This window comes from Tenrec ecaudatus, chromosome 4, assembly GCF_050624435.1.
Source record: "Tenrec ecaudatus isolate mTenEca1 chromosome 4, mTenEca1.hap1, whole genome shotgun sequence".
NCBI lineage: Eukaryota > Metazoa > Chordata > Mammalia > Afrosoricida > Tenrecidae > Tenrec > Tenrec ecaudatus.
This window is the reverse complement of record NC_134533.1, coordinates 42,568,295-42,586,948: the sequence shown is the minus strand read 5'-3', so window position 1 is coordinate 42,586,948 and position 18,654 is coordinate 42,568,295.

Sequence of the window (18,654 nt, the reverse complement as noted above, 5' to 3'; positions counted from 1 at the left end):
GTCTTTTCAAGGACATTATTCCTGAAATTATACCCTGGGGTTCATGAGAGAAAATTAAGTTACTTATCTGTCTTTGCCTTTGAGGATTCAACAATTTAGAATATGCTGAATATGTTATCATTAATCCATCTGCCTTCAAGGTTCCAAAATGTTTTTGCTGTTTTCTTTCTTTTTAATTTATGGACCTTTCAAAAAGATCACTCTACTGTCGTTCAGTATGTTTTTGAGAAGAGAGTAACATAAACTATTTGTTTATTCTGAGATCTTTAACAAGAATCTGAACACTCTACACTTAAAGTTTGTGTTATCTTCTATTAATAATCCTATGAGAAAAGTAAAACAGATATTATAGTCCCTCTTTTACTGACAACATATTCCAAATATATGCCACCAAACATCCTTATTTCTACAATTGAAATAATTATAGGAAATAATTACTAAGATTTAATAACAGATTTTGGTGAAACTGTGAGAAATGTAGGGAAGAAATATACTGAGCTCTATAATATAAGAAACACAGAGAATCTGAGAAATATACATTCTTGCAAAGTTTTATGAGAAATAAGCAGATGTAGTAAATTTTTTCAATAGTATTTCCATAATTTTTATTATATTACCATATATACTCAGGTATAAGTCGAGGTTTTCAGCACATTTTTTAATGTAGTTTTGTGGTACTATTAGGTCCTTTGGCTGATACTCAGTTCGGCTTATACTCAAGTATATCAGTATTTAATTATTTATTTTTATTGTGAATCGGGTGAAAGTTACCGAGCACATCAATTTTCCATTCAGGAGAATGGTTCTCCTGGTAAAATAAAGTTAGTTTTTTACGTCCCACTTTCGTCTTGGTTTTTTACATCCCACTTTCGTCTTGGTATTTCAACAAAACACCGCACACACACACACACACACGCACACACACACACACACACGTGTGTGTGCGTCCTTCAGCCAATCTGTTATGCTTATGAGCTATACTCACTAGCCACTGACGGTGAGTCAGGGATGCTGAGAGGTGCTATCGGCCAGAATGGCTCCCCTCACCGGGACTGTCCCCTTGTTTGCTTGTAGTTGGCTCCCTCCTCTGTCACTCGTGATACTTCTGTAGCTCTTCCTCAGCTCTCTCAGTATTTCTTCAATGCTCTGATTGGGTCTTAACAGCTCTGCCTTCTAGCCTTCCCATTCATTCATCTAGTGTATCTTGCCCTCATTTTATGATGCTTATCTTAGCTATTCTACTAGTCAGGCCCATTATGAATATAAAACTATGCAGCATGAGACTGAGAAAATAAAATTCTTATTAATTCTAGAGAGTTCTCCTTAATACCGGAGGTCCTAGAACACTTTACCTGTGTGTGCCTGAGCCATAGATGAGGACGCTTCAGAGTGTTAGTGGAGATTTTCCATTATCACCTAGTTCCATTTTTTTGAATGAACTTTGGAAAGTCCTTCGTATTTCCTGCAACATTTGATAATGATCACCGCAGGTGACCCTTCACGAGGGCTTAGAAGAGGAAGTCCTTAAAGGTCGAGCTGTCCGTTTCTGACTTTCTCGAGAGCTATCAGAGGTCGAGGAAACAGTGCAGATGTAGAAAGTACATAATAGCTAACAAGTCGTTTTCCTTTTGCCCATGTCTCCCGCTAGAGTGGTCAGAGTATATTTCTTGGTCCCACGGGTTGTGGGGCTAGATCATGTGACTGGTGCTGACCAATGAAATGATGGTGGAAGTAATACAAGCGGAAATTTACATGAGCTTTCCTGGGTCGGCTTGACCTCTTGCACTTGGCCCAACTACAACACATGAAGAAAACCTGAATCTGACCTTGAGCTTGGAGCAGAGCTGCTTTGGCCAACCCTCAGTGGTCTTGTGATAAGTCACCGATATATGGGAGCTATGGATTATGCTTTTTTATCTTAGCAGAAACCTGACTCTTTTACATCACTTTCAGGATGTCTGACTTCCAAATGTTTCCTTTATTACATCCCATGGGAAGACTTCCCTGATGACCCAAGATCCAAAAGTTCCTGCTCGCTCAAAAAAGCACTTCATCTTAGTGCCTTTATTCCATTCTAGGAGAGTTATTTTCTTCTCTCCTGCTGGGCTGGGTACCCCTGAGAATATGCAGAGTTAGGACTGAGTCATAGCATACTGGCAGTGCTGGCTCATAGTAAGTTTTCATGAGTTTGTATTGAAAAAAGCCCCAGATTTAGAGTGAGAGGACACAATCCCAAGGCCTTGGTTTTTCTCTCAATTATTGTGTGCTATCATATCATTTACTTAACATCTGTAAGGGTAATTACTCTTGCCTGTAACCTCACAGGGTTGCCATGAGGATTAAATGAACAACTCTTGCAGCACAAGAAGGAGATAGAGGATTATTTGTGGGTACTTGCATAATCGTTTAAATGTACTCATTTAAAAATGGCTAAATTTATTTTTATGTCGTGAGCTCTGAGAGCAGGCATGCAGTTGGATTTGGTCAATGAATGGTAATTTGCTGACCTCTAAAGAAAACAACAAAAACAAAAACAAATGTATTGCCATTGGGTTGATGTTGACTGTGTTGGGCAGGGTTCCCTAAAGAAGAAACAAAACCAGGACACACACACACACACACACACATATATATATATTCATATTCATAAGTTCATATATATGAATATGTTTATATAATGAAAAGGAAGACAATAGCTAATTAGTCCACACAGCCATTCAACTCACTTTTGTGGGACCGTTAATACACTGAAGATCCTCAACTCACACCAGTGCTAGTCCAAGTTCAAGGAAGCAGACAGTGGAATTTGCCCTCAGGCAAGAGGAATAGACTAGAGTTGACCTGCAGGCAGACAGCAGAGAAGGTTCTTGAAGGAGTCTCAAGCTCTAGCAAGGCACAGCACCATGGTTGCATCAGTCGCAGAGCAGGCCCCGATGGGACCTTGAGCTCTAGTGATGCATGGCACTGTGTCAAGTTCCACCAGTTGGCTCAGCCCACTGGTAGTGCAGCACACGGTGAAGCAAAGGACTAGCTCAAGCAGTGGCACACTGGTATGATCACCAGGGAGAAAAGAGAGGGTCTGCAGGCAGGCCTCAGAAAACATTTAACTCAGTCACCCTCCAATCAAACTGCAACCTGATTAAACTCTGCCCACATGTTCCAAGTTGCCACAATAAACCTAACTAGCACACTCAAAGCTATCCTATAAAAGAGTGTAAAATTGCCCTTGTGGGGTTTTCAGGCTATAAATCTTAATGGGAGCAGAAAGCCTTATTTTTCTCCTGCAGAATGGCTGAAGGTTTCAACCTGCTAACCTCGCTGTTAGTAGCCCAATATAACCCACGACACCAGCAGGGCTTCCCTACTCTAAATCACATGGGCTCTGGCGGTGCTATGGGTTACACTGGGCTGCTAACCACAAGGTCAGCAGATCAAAGCACCCAACCTTTCTGTGTGAGAAAAATGAAGTTTCCTGCTCTCATCAGATTTGCAGCCTCAAAAATCCACAAGGGCAACTCTACTCTGTCTTACAAAGTTGCCCTGAGTCAAATTCATCTTGATGGCAATGACATTGGCTTTGGTTTGAGTCTATGTCAGGAACTGTAAACTTATGGCCTGTGGATGAAATATAGCTAACCACCTGTTTATTTCTCTTTAAATTGACTAACACCATTTCTTCAATGAGATATACTTCAAATGGGTCAAAGTGTATCTGTTTAACACGGGGAAACCAATGATTTTTATTGGATTCTCATATCTACACAACTATAATTGCAGGAGATTTTAGAACACTTTTACTATTCTGAAAGTTAGCCATCTGTCTTGTAAATAAAGTTTTATTGACATATACCCCCAAACAAGTTCATTGCCATTGAGTTGATGCTGAGCCATAGTGACCTTATAGACCAGGGTAGACTGACCCTATGATTTTCTGAGACTGTAGCTCTCTCTCGTTCTTAATAATTGAAGATTAATACATATATCATATCATTCCATAGTTCAAGCACATCAAGGAGTACACCTTCTCTCTCCCAAGGAGTGTTAAAGGCTTGACTCATGACCACTAAGCCACAACAGCTCATACTGACAGATAAGCACACTCTTTTAACTTACATATTGTCTATGGCTTCTCTCCTGCTGCAATGGCACAGTTGAGTAGTTGTGATAGAGACATATGTCTCAAGACCCTAAAATATTTCCTACTGGCCATTTACATTGTATCTAACCAAACTCTGGCTAGATAACAATGAGGGAGTCTCTTCTGTCCCAGAAAGTCCCATTGCCTTCCTTAAGTTTGCTACATAACCTCTGGAGGTGTATCTTCCCATGTTTCTCTCCAGAGCAGTGGTTCTCAACCTTCCCAATGCTGTGATCCTTTACTACAGCTCCTCATGTGGTGACCCTCAACCATAAAATTATTTTCATTGATGCTTCACAACTGACATTTTGCTACTGTGAGGAATCGGACGACTGCTGTGAAAGGTTCATTTGACCCCCAAAGGGGTTGCAACCCACAGGTTGAGAACCGCTGCTCTAGATCTTAGTCCATGTACTCACAAGTGGATTAGCTCCCCATTTCACAAAGGCTGTTCCCCTGCAGCACTTAACACATAAAATTCAAACCCCGTTCCTGGACATGGATGCCCACCCTCCACAACAAAAGCCCATACAAAACACTCCTGTAATTTTGCACGGGGATTTGGCTCCCCTGAAATGTGGGGGAGATAGAATGACTTAGAGTAGTCATTCTCTGCACAGACACAGCTCTGTCATCTTGTCCTCGTTATGCCACTTCTATAATTGGAGACAATGTTAGTGTCTGACATTCAAAAGCAACAGCAACAGTGATGGTGCAGAGACCATATCTGACTTCTTCTTTCAACGTGAGGAGAGTTCAAATCCACACAAACCCAAAGCTGATGGTCAAACAACATTGTACCCTCAATCCTCCTTTAGCCTATTTTGATACCATGTATTTCTGCCACAAAACTCTACCTTTCTGCTGGATTTGGTCATTATGTTCAATGGCCACATAGAATTCACAAACCGTAGTCATGATGATGAGGATTTATTAGGGAAGTTAACAGTTTACCACAAGGCAGGATAAGAAAACACTACGGAGATATCATTGGTCCACATTAGCAATTCTCCCCAGCAGCCATGCCTCTCTAGCTGATTTTCTGCCTCTTATCCACTTGATCCCATTGCCCTGTTTCACTGGCTCATATTCTCTGTGCTGCTTCTCTCTGCCCCATGGCTCTGTAGCCTCAAACACTGGTCTTGGCATGACAAGGTCTCTACTCCCTCTAGCAATTCAGGGGGGGATTTCTAATGTGCCCATGAGTGGTTCCTTTTCCTTGATGGTCCTTGGAATTCTTTCTGTTTCTCCTTCTGAGATAGCTCTCTTACAGTCAGGAGACTAGCAAACAAAACTGACCAATCCCTTCGATTAGTGTTTTGCAAGCCTATTTGCATAGTCCTACCCAATCATTTGGTGGGAGTTCTAGAGACATGGATAGAAGAAGCAAATTAAGAAATTTCACTTTCCATCATCCTCACAGCCTGCAACATAGTCTCTCATTGAGTACTCACAACCCCCCTGCCCCCATTTAGTCGATAAGAAAGTTGAGGTTCAGAGTTCCTGAATCCCGAAGGTCACATGGACCTTAAGTGGTAGTTTCTCTTATCTGTTTTTTTCTGCAATTTCAACTGTTTTCGCTGCACCACACAGTTTTGAATCTGGGCGATTCAGGCAAAGAAAATTTCTCGTTTACTGGGGAACAAGAAAATAATGAAATATTAGTTGATATTTTTAGACACTTTCAATTGTTGAGCCAGATTGTGGAGAATGGAGAAATGATAAATATCATATTTCTGTTCCAAAAAGGACAATAAATCCCATAAGCAATTCTCTTCAGGTTAGTGTATGGAGCAGGTGTGGGGGGTATGAAAAACAACCTTGTGGGCTTCAGTGAGGAAACACTTCAAAAAATATCATTTGATTAAGAGACAGCCGCGTGATTCAATGAAGAGGCGGAGGTATTGCCTTGGAAAAGCATCAGATAAAGAAATCCTAACTGCGTGTGTAAGTGTCATGGGTACGGGGGCTAAAAACAGCTTGTGGAATGGCAAACTTTCTGAAGAACACGGCAACAGAGAGCGTCTGTAAATGGTAGCTGCTCTCTGGAGATGAGTGGGAAACAGCAGAGGGTAATTTTTAGCTTACTTGTGTTTTGCGTTAGTGGAGTAAAGTGATGCCATTGGAAATATTATAAAGGATGAAAATGTGTTGGTGACGAAAGAACACTTTTGAAAATAGAATAGCACCAGGACGTGGTAACCTGATGAAGATCATTCGATGACTAAAATGTGAATTTTCTTGATAACAGAAAATAATGCCGTTAGCCAATTAACTAAAATAGAACCCTCTGCAGCATTTAAAAAAAAATGTATTTTCACCCAAAGGAGCTTTCTTTGGAGTCCCAGTCATGGTCCTCTTATAAAAAACAAACAAACCCAAGTTCACAAGAATATTTGTAGGTTGGGAGATTCTTGAAAATTACATTTTTCTGGCTATATATGTTTCATAATCTTATTTCATAAATGTCCACATTTTTTATAACCGTGGTCTAATGAATGATTAAAATCTTGGATGTTAAAGAATTTCTTTGGGTTGATAAAGCCTTATAGATCTATTTGTTAAATTTTCACTGAATAAATACTGTGAAGTTGATCTTCGGATGGGCATGATGACCGAGAGATGACTGAGGTGGGGAGCTTGCCTTTGTAGTGTTTATGGAAGAGTAAAAAATGGTAGAGATTGATAGTCTACCATTTGATACTGTCGCACACTGGAGGTTGTCCTGAAGCATACCTTATATGCTAACCGAAGGCCCATTATCTTTCGTTATGAGCGCTCTGTGCCCCTAGATACAGAAGGCAAACAAACGATGCCACAGGAAGGTTCTGCCTGATGGACCGAGCTTCAGCCCAAACCCAAACCAGACTGTGTGGCACACAGTTGATTTCAACTAATAGGGACCCTATGGGACAGAGTTCAACTGACTCCATAGGTCGCCAAGACTACAAAGCCATATGGGAATAGGAAGCTTGTCTTGCTTCCAGTGAGCAGCTGGTGGCTTCACATTGCCGACCCTGTGGTTAGCAGTCCAACACATAACCACTGTGCTTGGTTTGAATGGTAAGAACCCGCTGACTTGGATGATTAAGATGAAATCTATTTTTCGTTCTGAAACTTTTTTTATGCAAAGAAAATGACCAAGGGAGACCTACTGAACGTAAAGCATATGAGAGGGCTTCAAAAAGTTTGCATTTTGAGGGAAGGCAAGTGTGCTTTGGAATTTGCGGTTAATACCTATTTGAGAAACATTGGAAGAGTTTTATAATGAAGTCGCAGAAAAAGTCATAGTTGATAATATAGCCTAGTGGTTGTGCTGTACCTAACTCAGGACCTCTGAGTTAGTATCGCTCAGTCAGATGGTATTAGATGAGGACTATTTTGTACACCACAGTGTTGAAGGACACCGCTCTATGATGTTAAAGTTCCTTAAAAAGGCATAAGGCTTGAGCTTGGGTGTTTCAGGAGCAAGGCTTTCCTTGGCTTAGGGAAATAGCTGCATGTTGACCTCCTCTTTCCTGCTGTTGTATCAAAAGTCATGTTCAGCGTATTGTCTTCTTGGTCACAATGAAAAACAAAACAAAAACACCTGTTACACCTAATCAATTTAAAGGTATTTGCTATATGTGAGACTTCAGAATACATTCATACCTACTCATGTCATAGTATTTTAACATACAGAAATGGAATTCTTATGGGAAAACACTTTCACTGTGCTTCTATTAAATATTAAATTATTGAATACCAACTGTTCTATTCAGGATACTGTAAAAGCACTAGATGTAAGTGAGGCAGGAGGCAAAGATGGGTAAACACCCAACCCAGAATGCAGCCAAGATGAGGATTGAAACATTTCTCTTGTGGCGAGGAAACAATGTGGAAGAAGACCAGTGTAGTATGAGAAGAGCTAACAATTCCACAGAAAAGCAGAAGAGAGCGCATCCAACTGAAGAGCTCTCAGGCATGGTTTTTGTGTAGGAGATGTTGTGTAAATTGGGCCTTCATGGTTAGATAATATTTTAACAAGTGAAATAGTAGATGAAGCATCCAAATTTAAAGAACACCGTGAAAAAGATGGCATCAAGAAACACCAGCCTGTGCCTAGGAAATCGTTTCTGGTTAATTTAGTCAACATAGTGGGTTTTCAACATGTGATTAGCAGTAAAGTTCTCTGAGTCCCCTGCTCCCATTCAAATGAAAAGTGATGCTGAGCTCCAACAGAAGTGAAAACAGCAAAAGGCTCTAGTTAAAAGCATGTGGGTGTGTGATGGTAGCGGTGTCATGTGTGTGTGAGTGTGTATGTGTTCTATAAAGAGGATACAGGCACACAGAGGGCACTTGTTACAATTACTTCTGTCCCCAAAGTAACTGTTGAGCCACCTTCACTGGGCTTTATAACTGCCATCAGGAACATTATACATCCCTGGGCTAGAGTCATGTACTCACCTTACCTGATGTGCAATACTTAAGGTACTTCTCACAGACAGCGTCCCTGAGCCACATTCAGATCACATTCTGGTAATGTATTTCTACCAAGCATTCCCAGGCAGTTTGCAAATTTGTAATAGGCCCAGAGCTGGAGCATAAGGGCATTTTGGGAAATAGACTTGGGAGGAAGATTGCGGTGAACTTTGATATCTGACTGAGGAGCAGTGCCTTCAACAAAAGACAAGAGTGATGAGCCTCTTCCTAATGCCTATTTTGTCATACTCCATTCCATTCTGCTCCTCCACTATTAACCATACGTAACGTAAGCCTCAAGTTTCCAGGGATTCCTACCCACCAGGGAGACAGTCCTGGTTCCTTCGGGTACCAGAGCTCAACTGGGAATTTCTATGGCTTCGAATCCTTTGGTAGGGATCCAGGACTCGCAGGGGTGGGGCAGTTTGTGTCTAAGGGATGCCCTACAGGACCGTGTGGGGTGGGCAGGCCCTGCAGGTGAGGATGCTGCATGTGTCATTGTGCTGCTGGAGGAGGACTGCCTGCCGCAGCAGCTGCCTTGTGTTTCCTCATTAGGGTTGTCTCCACCTTGAACATACGTGTGGGAGCAAGCAAGGGAACGCAGCCTGGGAAGAAAGCTGCCGATCTAATGGGCTGGTGGGGGCTGGGGTGGGTGGAGGCCTGCTGTTGGTGACTCAGAGTCAGCAAGAGGTGGATATCTCCAGCAGGAAGTTGGAGTCAGGAGGCACTGCGGGTACTTTTCCATCCCCCTTCCACTCCTCCCCACCTGCCAGGATGATCCTGTGATCCAGGATGCCACCATGCACAGGCCAGTTTCTTAGAGCTGCATAAATTATTTCGAATGACGGAAACTGGCCGCAATAAAACAACTGAATGTGTGACAGAATTCACAGAGTGATAAAAAGGCCTGCATGCGCTGGTGCTTGTTTTGACTGCTGGATGAGACCGGGCATTTCTGTGCAATGGCTGCCCACTATTTTCCACCTTTAAGAATCATCTACATTAATCACTAAGGGGAAAAAAAATCAAGAAATTAGCTCCAAATTAATGTTATTTCTTTTGTAAGGATCAGCACAAAGCTGGTTTCTAAGAAGCAGAGGTGAAAGATGCCCCAATGTCCCCCTATACAAATTGCTTTGCCTCTGCTATCATCTAGAAGATTCACCACTCATTTCCCTGCAGTATTCTCCCTCTCCTCTTCGCGTTCTAAAATTCACTGAAATGTCCCCTGAACCATTAAGGAAAAGTCATGAGCCATTAAGGAAAGGGCACACAAAGTTGTTCTAGCTGGCAAATCCCAAATGTGTGGATCAGCCGTCGGGACGGATGCTGCTCCTATTTCCCATAGTTAAAAAGGCTGACACATTGAAATCACTTGGCCATATAACAGACTGCTCAAATCCAGGAAGAGGTCGGATGATGATTAGCCAATATGTAATCCAGAGCAAGGAAGAGAACCTGACAAGGTGATTTATATGCACTGGATGCTTTTCATACCCTAAGGAAACCCCCATTCCTTGAGCATGGTGGTAGAAAGATGTAACTTGAATAAGGTAAGAGTGATGACTTGGCTCAGGGTGGTAGTAGTAGTCATACCTTCTAGTCTTCTAGTAAGACATATCTTCTAGTAGTCACATCTTCCAGTAAGGCAGTGACTCAGGAGACATCTCACCTAATTCTGCAAGATACATTTCACCTAATGATGCATCATTAACATAACAACCAACTAACTTTCAAATGGAAAGGTATACCATAGCTTTAGGTATAGAGGTTAAGATTTACAACGTTTTTCACATGGAGAATAGTTACCTCAGATCACAGAGTAAAGGGAAATCACATCATTACACAACTGCCAAACAACTGAAAATCATCATGAATCAAGATGGACACATAACCATAAATATCAGTTTCCATACACCTTATTTGCATAATCTCACCCAATTATTGGCAGTATTTTGGCCAAAATAGGACCTGGAGTCTACCCCACCTGACGTTTGAGAACATCTCAAAAACAGATTTGCTGCACTGAACACTGCTTGCAGAAGTTCTGACGAGCTGTGGGAGGACATCAGGAACATCATTCACGAAGAAAGCAGAAGGTCAGTAACCAGACGAAAGAAAGAGAAAGTCAAAGTGGCTGTCAGAAGGACACCAAAACCTGCTCCTCATCTGAGAGTAGCTCAAGCCCATGGAAGAAAGGGTGAAGTCAAAGAGCTGAATAGAGGTTTCAAAAGAGCATCTAGAGAAAGCAAAGCCAATATTATAACGAAATGTGCAAAGACCTACAATTAGAAAACCAAAGGGGAAGGAACCCACTCAGCATCCCTGAAACTGATCAAAAATAATTCAGGCCTGGAATTCCAGTTATGAAAAGTTCTCGGGACAAAATATCAAATGATGCAGAAGCATCAAAAGAAGATGGAAAGGACACAGAGAGTCCCTGCGCCAAAAAGAACTAGTTGACAGTCCACCAGTTCAGGTAACATAAGGACAAGAACCAATGGCACCAAAGCAAGAAGTTCAAGCTGCACCAAAAGCATTATCCAACGAGACGCAACCAGGAATTGATGGAATGCCAATTGAAACGTATCAGCAAGCTGATGAAACACTGGAAGCATTTACTCATCCAATCCAACAAATTCGGAAGACAGTTACTTGTCCAACTGTTTGGAAGAAAACCATATTTGTACCCATTCTTAAGAAAGATGACCTAACCGAATGCTCACACTTTCCAACAATATCACTGATACCAAATGCCAGTAAAATTTTGCTGAAGAGCATCTAAAATGGTTGTCGTAGTACATTGCTAGGGAGCTGCCAGAGGTTCAGGCTGGATTCAGGAGGAGATATGGAATAAGGGCTATCATTGCTGATGTTAAATGGACTGTGGCACAAGCAGAGCATACAATTTTTTTTAAAGTTTACTTTTTTATTGATCGTGCTAAGGCATTCAACTAAATCTTGAGAAGAATGGGAATTCTGAAACATTTCACTGTGCTCAGGTGGAGCTTGTATATAGCTATGATCAAACAAAGGGATCCTGCATGCTTTAAAATCAGGAAAGGTGTGCATCAAGGTTGAATTGTGTGTTAGTCCAGGGAGATTCGAGAAACAAATCCATAGCAACTCATATGTGTATAAGACAGCATTTTATATACAGGGTAATTGTACATTAAGAAAACATCCCAACCCAGTCCAGTCCAAGCCCATAAGTTTGATATTAGACCATATGTCTGATACAATCAATAAAGTCCTCTTCAGACTCACGAAACACATGCAATAAGGCCGAATGCAGGACGATCACAGGCCGGTAGGTTGAAAGTCTTTGGATCCAGTGTCATTGTAAGCATCTCAGTGCTGGCAGAGGTTTCCACATGGCTTCTCCAGTTCCCAGGGCATGGGGTCTATCAGTGTAGTGCAGTGGTTCTCAACCTGTGGGTCACAACCTCTTTGGGGCTTGAACGACCCTTTCACAGGGGTCGTATAAGACCATCTGAAAACACATATTTCCGATGGTCTTAGGAACCGAGACACGGCTCCTCTATCCGTCTCCAGGTGGGTCTGCCCACATGTGGATATGTCCACACACTGGGCATGAAGACTGTTACCCATGCTACACCCTGCTTCAAGACAAAATTTCATTAATTTGTAATTAGAAATAAATATTTCACAATATATAATGACATATTGTTTTTGTGATCACTATGCTTTAATTAAGTTTAATTTGAAACAATGAAAACACATCCTGCATATCAGATATTTACACTACAATTCATAATAGTAGCAAAATGACAGTTAAGAAGTAGCAACAAAAAAAATGTTATGATTGGGGGTCACCACAACATGAGGAACTGTATTAAAGAGTCACGGCATGAGGAAGGTTGAGGACCGCTAGTGTAGTGCCATGTGTCTTGTCAGTAGAGAGTCTCTAAGGGAGTGAGCCCAAAGAAATAGTCTGTCTCCCAGCTCCAAGGAGGAAATCCAAGAATTCCCACAATCCTTAGGGGAAGGCCTTGCCCACACAGAGGCCTCTTTGGCTATGACCCTATTGACAGACTAGACGACATCCCTTCACTCTTAATCCTCGGAAGTCCCAAATTGACACCAGATAATGTAACTACCACATATTGTGTCAGCATATTTAATCTGTATGCTAAGCAAATAGTCAGAGAAGCTACATTACAAGAGGAAGGATGTGGCATCAGGATTGGAGGAAGACTTCTGTGGTAGTTACCGTATCTACTCGTGTATAGGCCGAGTTTTTCAGTTCAAAAAATGTGCTGAAAAACTGGGGTTGGGCTTATACATGGGTCAGTGGTACCCGAGCGAGGTGTAGCATCTTACTGCCTCCTGCCTCGCCCCCCCTTAACTGGATGAGCGACCGTTATCTTGCGGCGATTGCCATTTCTCCATTGTTCATTCAAAGCCCCACTGACACTACAGGGCTTTGAATGCTTGCTTACTCATATCTAACCAATCAGAGCCATCCTATGACGTGCATCTTTGAATAAATCTTTTAAAGACCAGGTGCGAAGGATGTGGCATGAATGGATGTCATCTGGTCAAGGCTGACTAACAAAAGGAGGAAATGTCATGAAGCCTGACATAGAGTTAATAGCAAAGTGGGTTCGAGATGCATGGGAAGACATTCCAGAAGACATGGTGCGACGTGCCTTCCAGAAACGTAGTATTAGTAATGCTATGAATGGCAGTGAAGACTGTGCTTTGTATGAAAATGACAGCAGTGATGGTGATGACGGCGATTTCAGTGAGGACAGCATCTATGATGACCTCACACCAGCTGAAGCTCTGCATTGGGATACGGATGATGATGAGGAATCCAGTTTTGAAGGATTTTAGCTCTACGTTTTAGCTTGGTTGCTGATTGAGCTCAGGGAATAGTACTCTTAAGGCATCATTGTTGATACCTTATTGTTTTTGTTGAACCTATTTTCCACTTACTGTGCTAGTTTACTAATGTTAAATGACTTGTTGTCCTTTTATTTATGTTATTTATTTAAAATAAATATTTAAATGCATTATCCCACTGATTTCTCAATTTTTATTCATTTTATTTTCATTTGTTTTGATTATTGAAACTCACCAATAGCTTCTGCATTTTCCACCCTAGGCTTATACTCGAGTCAATCAGTTTTTATGGTTTCCCAGGTAATAATTAGGTACCTTGGCTTATACTCAGGTCAGCTTATATTTGAGTATATACGGTAGGTGATTTTATATCAATTGGAAGATGTATGAAAGGTTAGGTATGGAATCCAACTATTAATGCTTGATGGTGCTTCTTTGGGTATGTGGCCTCCTCATAAGAAGGATTTAGGAACTTCCTTCTCACTCTTCCACTCTACCTTTCTGTTTTCCAGGACTCTGGTGGCCACTCTGAGAGCTGCCAGTGCCCTACCATGTTTCCAATGACCTTGGGTGCATGAGACTGCACCTACCTGTCTGTGATCTTCCTGCATTCTGCATTACTGCATGTGTCTGTGTGAGTCTGAGGAGGAATTTATGGACTACAACTGGGCTTACAGAGTCGAGTTGAACTTGGCTGGGCTGTGTCCTAAATACATAATTCTTGATATAAAGCTCACATATATATATGTGTGTGTATGTGTATATGTATATTCACTGGATTTGTTTCTCTAGTCAATCCAGTGTAACGCAGATAAATAACAATGTATAATATGCAGATGACATAGCCTTCCTTTCTGAAAATGAGGAGGACTTGAGGCACTTACTGATGAAGGTCAAGGATTGCAGCCTTAGTGTATATTACAATGCAGTGCCAAGAAGACCAACATTCTCACAACTGGATCAATAGGTAACATTGTGATGAATGGAGGGAAAGGTTTAAGTCGTCAAAGATTTTATATTGCTTGGATTTGTCTTGCTGGAAGAGGCTGTCTTTAGTTATTCCAAAGTAAAGTGAAGCAAAGAAATGTAATGGGTGTGATATTGCAGCTGATTACGGCACCCAATCACCTAGCTTGGAATGGCTAGGACTGAGTTGGCTAGAACCCAACCAGATGAAAAGGAAGATGTGCATTTCTTGCTGACATGATGGATGGCTGACTCTAGATTTAATTTTGCTTGTATTTTACAGATACAAGGATCCAACTAGAAAGAAGATCTTTCACAGCAAGGAACATGTTTGTCTCCTCAGATCACTGGGTTGATAGATAAGGGCAGTTTAGAAATTGTACACCCAAAATGGGTAGCCACTTACAAACTTTCATAGGTAGGGAAAGAGGTTGACAGGAATGTAGGATTAATGTGTAAGGGTTCACAAAACTGCAATTGTGATGCATAGACTATTTTTGCTTCTTTACTTACAGAGTATAAGATTTAAATGGGGCTGGTAAATTTTGGGTTGTATGAATTCTAGTTTTATGCCGTTGGTCATAACCATGATTTCATCACTGTGTCTGTTTAGGATGATGCATGATTAAAGAGTTGCATGTAGGGCTCACGTTGACAAGAGGTGGTCTATGGCATTTAGATTTTATATCCGTGTAGAGGTGGAGTCCCACCTGTCGATCAGATGACAGCCTAAGGATGCCTCCGTGGAGGTGTGATCTTTTATAAGAGAAAAGTGGAGAACTTCTCTTTTTGCCCCTTTGCCTTCCTGCTTTCTGGGACTCTGTTTGTCTCAAGGGACAGCCCTATGTGGACAGCCCAACCCTGAGAGCTGTCAGCACCTGCCAAGTTTCCACTCACCTTGGATCCACCCCAACACATGGCCTCACACCAAGACTCTTTAAGAAACTTAACTGTGCCATCAAAACTTTACAACAAATGTCGGAACTGTTCATTCCTTCTTATGTATGGGACTACAGGTAACTTCCCTCCTCCCTCACACTGATAGTAAGGCACAGAGCTATAATTTAGATACCACTCTGTCTAGCTCTCAAACCCATACATTGAAAATGAATTCAGACTTCCTCCCAATCAAATTCCTCTTTGCGCCGTAGTGCTCATTCTCCTGTACTATTTTTCTGCTAAACTCTACTGACCCCCATGCTTGTGGGCTCAGGTTGTTTTCTAAATGATACGTAAACAAACACGAGAAGTCTGGGATCAAACAGTTAAATTTCCAGTTCTGCTCCTGTTGTGTGGCTTGAGTGTGTTATTTAACTTTTCTAACTTTTAAAAAAATATACAGCAATAGTAGCAATTACTTATGAGGTTGTTATGCATACCACAGAGAAGAAGATTTGAAAAGTGCTTCATGGCGCATAGAAGACATGTATTATTACTCAAGTCAAATTTTTTCCGGAAGGTTCTTCTGCTAATTCTTGTCCTGCTTGACATCTAATTTCTTTTGCACTCATAGCCTCTATGGCACTGCATAGTAGCTACTGAGTTTCTTTTCCTATTTGTTTCATGCATGTAAAATCCAGAAGAGTGTTTGTTATGTGGCTGTTAGTCATTGCTTGTACTTAATTTTTTGCTATATCTCCTGATGCACCCTCATATGCTCAAACAATCAACAAGATTTCTATGTGTAGATCCACCCTATAATAATATTGTCAATTTCACAGCATCTCCAATGAAAAAAATAAGTTGTTTCTCACACATTCTGCTTTCCATTCTTTTCAGACACATTATTGGAAACCTTCCAAATTCTTTATGCTTAGCTAATGCTGTATTCTATACTGACAACAATACCTCAGTGGAGAAACAGAAGAAATAATGACATCCAGGGACCGGAACACTGGACCAGACACTTGCATAATTACAACTACTTTCACAATTTTCCAGGGGAAGATGTAGGATGAAGAAAGAAGCCAACTAAAATCACTCTAACTGCTTAACATTACCCCTAGCTAGGCGATAATGTTTGGGGCTGTAGGAAGTGTTCTGGAAATGACCAGAATATCTCAAAACATGCTCTTCAGATCACCTTTATAAGAATCTCGTTAGGAAGAGGCATCAATTATATTCTATTTAATGCTTTAATAAAACCTAAACTTCCTGCCATGATCTGTAAGCGTCTACAAGGCTTGCTTTCCTAGCACAGTACTGAAAGATTTCTTTTTTCCTCTCTGAAAGAATGAATAAACCCTAGAAAGTTCATGGTATCTGGAGAGTCTTATTCCAAGGAGACAGGCAAAATTAAACAGATTTTTTTGCTAACAGGCTGTTTCTTTTACTGAAAGAACTTTTTTTTGTGGTATAATTGACACATTGTAAACAATTTGATATATTTTGAGTATAAGGGAGAGTCTTCAAAAGTTAGTGGAGAAGAACTTTTGGGGGGGTTTGTTTTTATTAATTCATAACTTTATTGGGAGCTCTTACAGATGTCATAACATTCCATAATTCAAATAATTCAAGCATAATTGTGCAATTGCTGCTACAAACAGTTTCTAAACATTTTCTTTCTTTATGAACTCTCTTTGATCCCCCTTTTCCCTTCCCTTTCCCACCCTTCCCCCCAGGGACCCTTGTTGTTATTGCTATATATTATTATTCAAATTCTCTTATATAAATATAATATACATTATATACAAATGTTATATATATATTTCTTTTTTCATCTACAATTCTGTTAATCACATCCCCACCCCCACACCCCACACCCAGCTGTCTTCCCATTCCCTCAGGCTATCATTGCTCCCATTTCTGTTTCTGTAGGGTCATGCATACTTGCATTCCTGCATTACTTACACGCCTGAACCTCAGTAGGTCAATCGGTGTTAAAGAGGTGAAACATAAGCAAGTAATAATAAGTGAAGGAAATATTAAAGGACCAGAGGATAGCTATGTTTCATCAGTGCTAAACTGCAACCTGACTTCCTCATCCCCTCCGGTGTGTGGCACCTCTGTGTGGGCCTGTCCTACTGGCTTGCAGATGGGTTTTGAGTCTCCACTTTCCACGCTCCTTCACATCCATTTGATTGCTTGTTTTCTGGACTTCTGATACCTATTCTGTCGACACCTCATGATCACATAGGCTGGTGTTCTTCCATGTGGGCTTTGTTGCTTCCCTGCTCAATGGTAGCTTGTTTAAGTACAAGCCTTTAAGACCCCAAGCTTTATATTTTTAATAACTGGGCCCCATCTGCTTCCTTCACCACTTTTGCTTCTGCACCCATTTTGTCTTCAGGGATTGGGTGGGGAAAGTATCCTGGGGTGCCCCTTTATTAGCACAAACTCTTCTTGTTCTTAGATGGGATTTTAACAGAGGCCCAAAGTCCATCTGCTTCCTCGTTGAATTTACATCTATGTACATGTTTAGACAAATACACCTATATTTATATAGTTATATATTTGCATATCTATATTTATACCTATATATGATTTTGCTTCCTTCTTCTTTCGTCTTTTTCTGTTTTCTCTCCTCCTGTCCCACTTACCCCTTATATTATGCTTATCCCTCATTCACCTCTCAATAATTCTCCTCAGACATTTTTGATGGATCTAAACTGACCAGGAACACTGCACCCTCCTCACTGCTTATTATCCCTTCGTCCCTGTCATTATTGGCTCGCCATGTCTCTCTGCCTGCCTCCTCCCCTCCCTCTTTTACCATCGGTCCCATCACTGTCTCTATGGGGTTGCCTGTCCTGTCTATCTTAAATATAAAGGCATAAGAGAGAGAGAGAGAGAGAGAGAGAGAGAGAGAGAGAGAGAGAGAGAGAGAGAGAGAGAAAGCCCATATGAATAGTTCCAAGTTTAACTGATGTCCTGACCCAGAGTAGATGACTATCTATCTCTCAACCTTCGTGTCTGACAGGTGCACCCCTTGCAGGTCCTTATTGCTCTTCCCGCAGTCAGGGATGGAGCGGTCTACTGTGCCGCCTCCCTCCACCCCCCACAAACCACACACACACACACACACACACACACACACACACACACACACACACACACACACACACCACCCTGTTACACCTTTTGACTTTCAGTGTGGCTTCTGTGAGTAACCCCCAAACAGTTCAGGTGAGCTGCCCAGTGCTGTCCCCAGAATCAGAAGTCTGCAATCAGGATTTCTTAGGGTCTTCAAGGCTGCGTTCACATCATTGGTCTCTTGCACT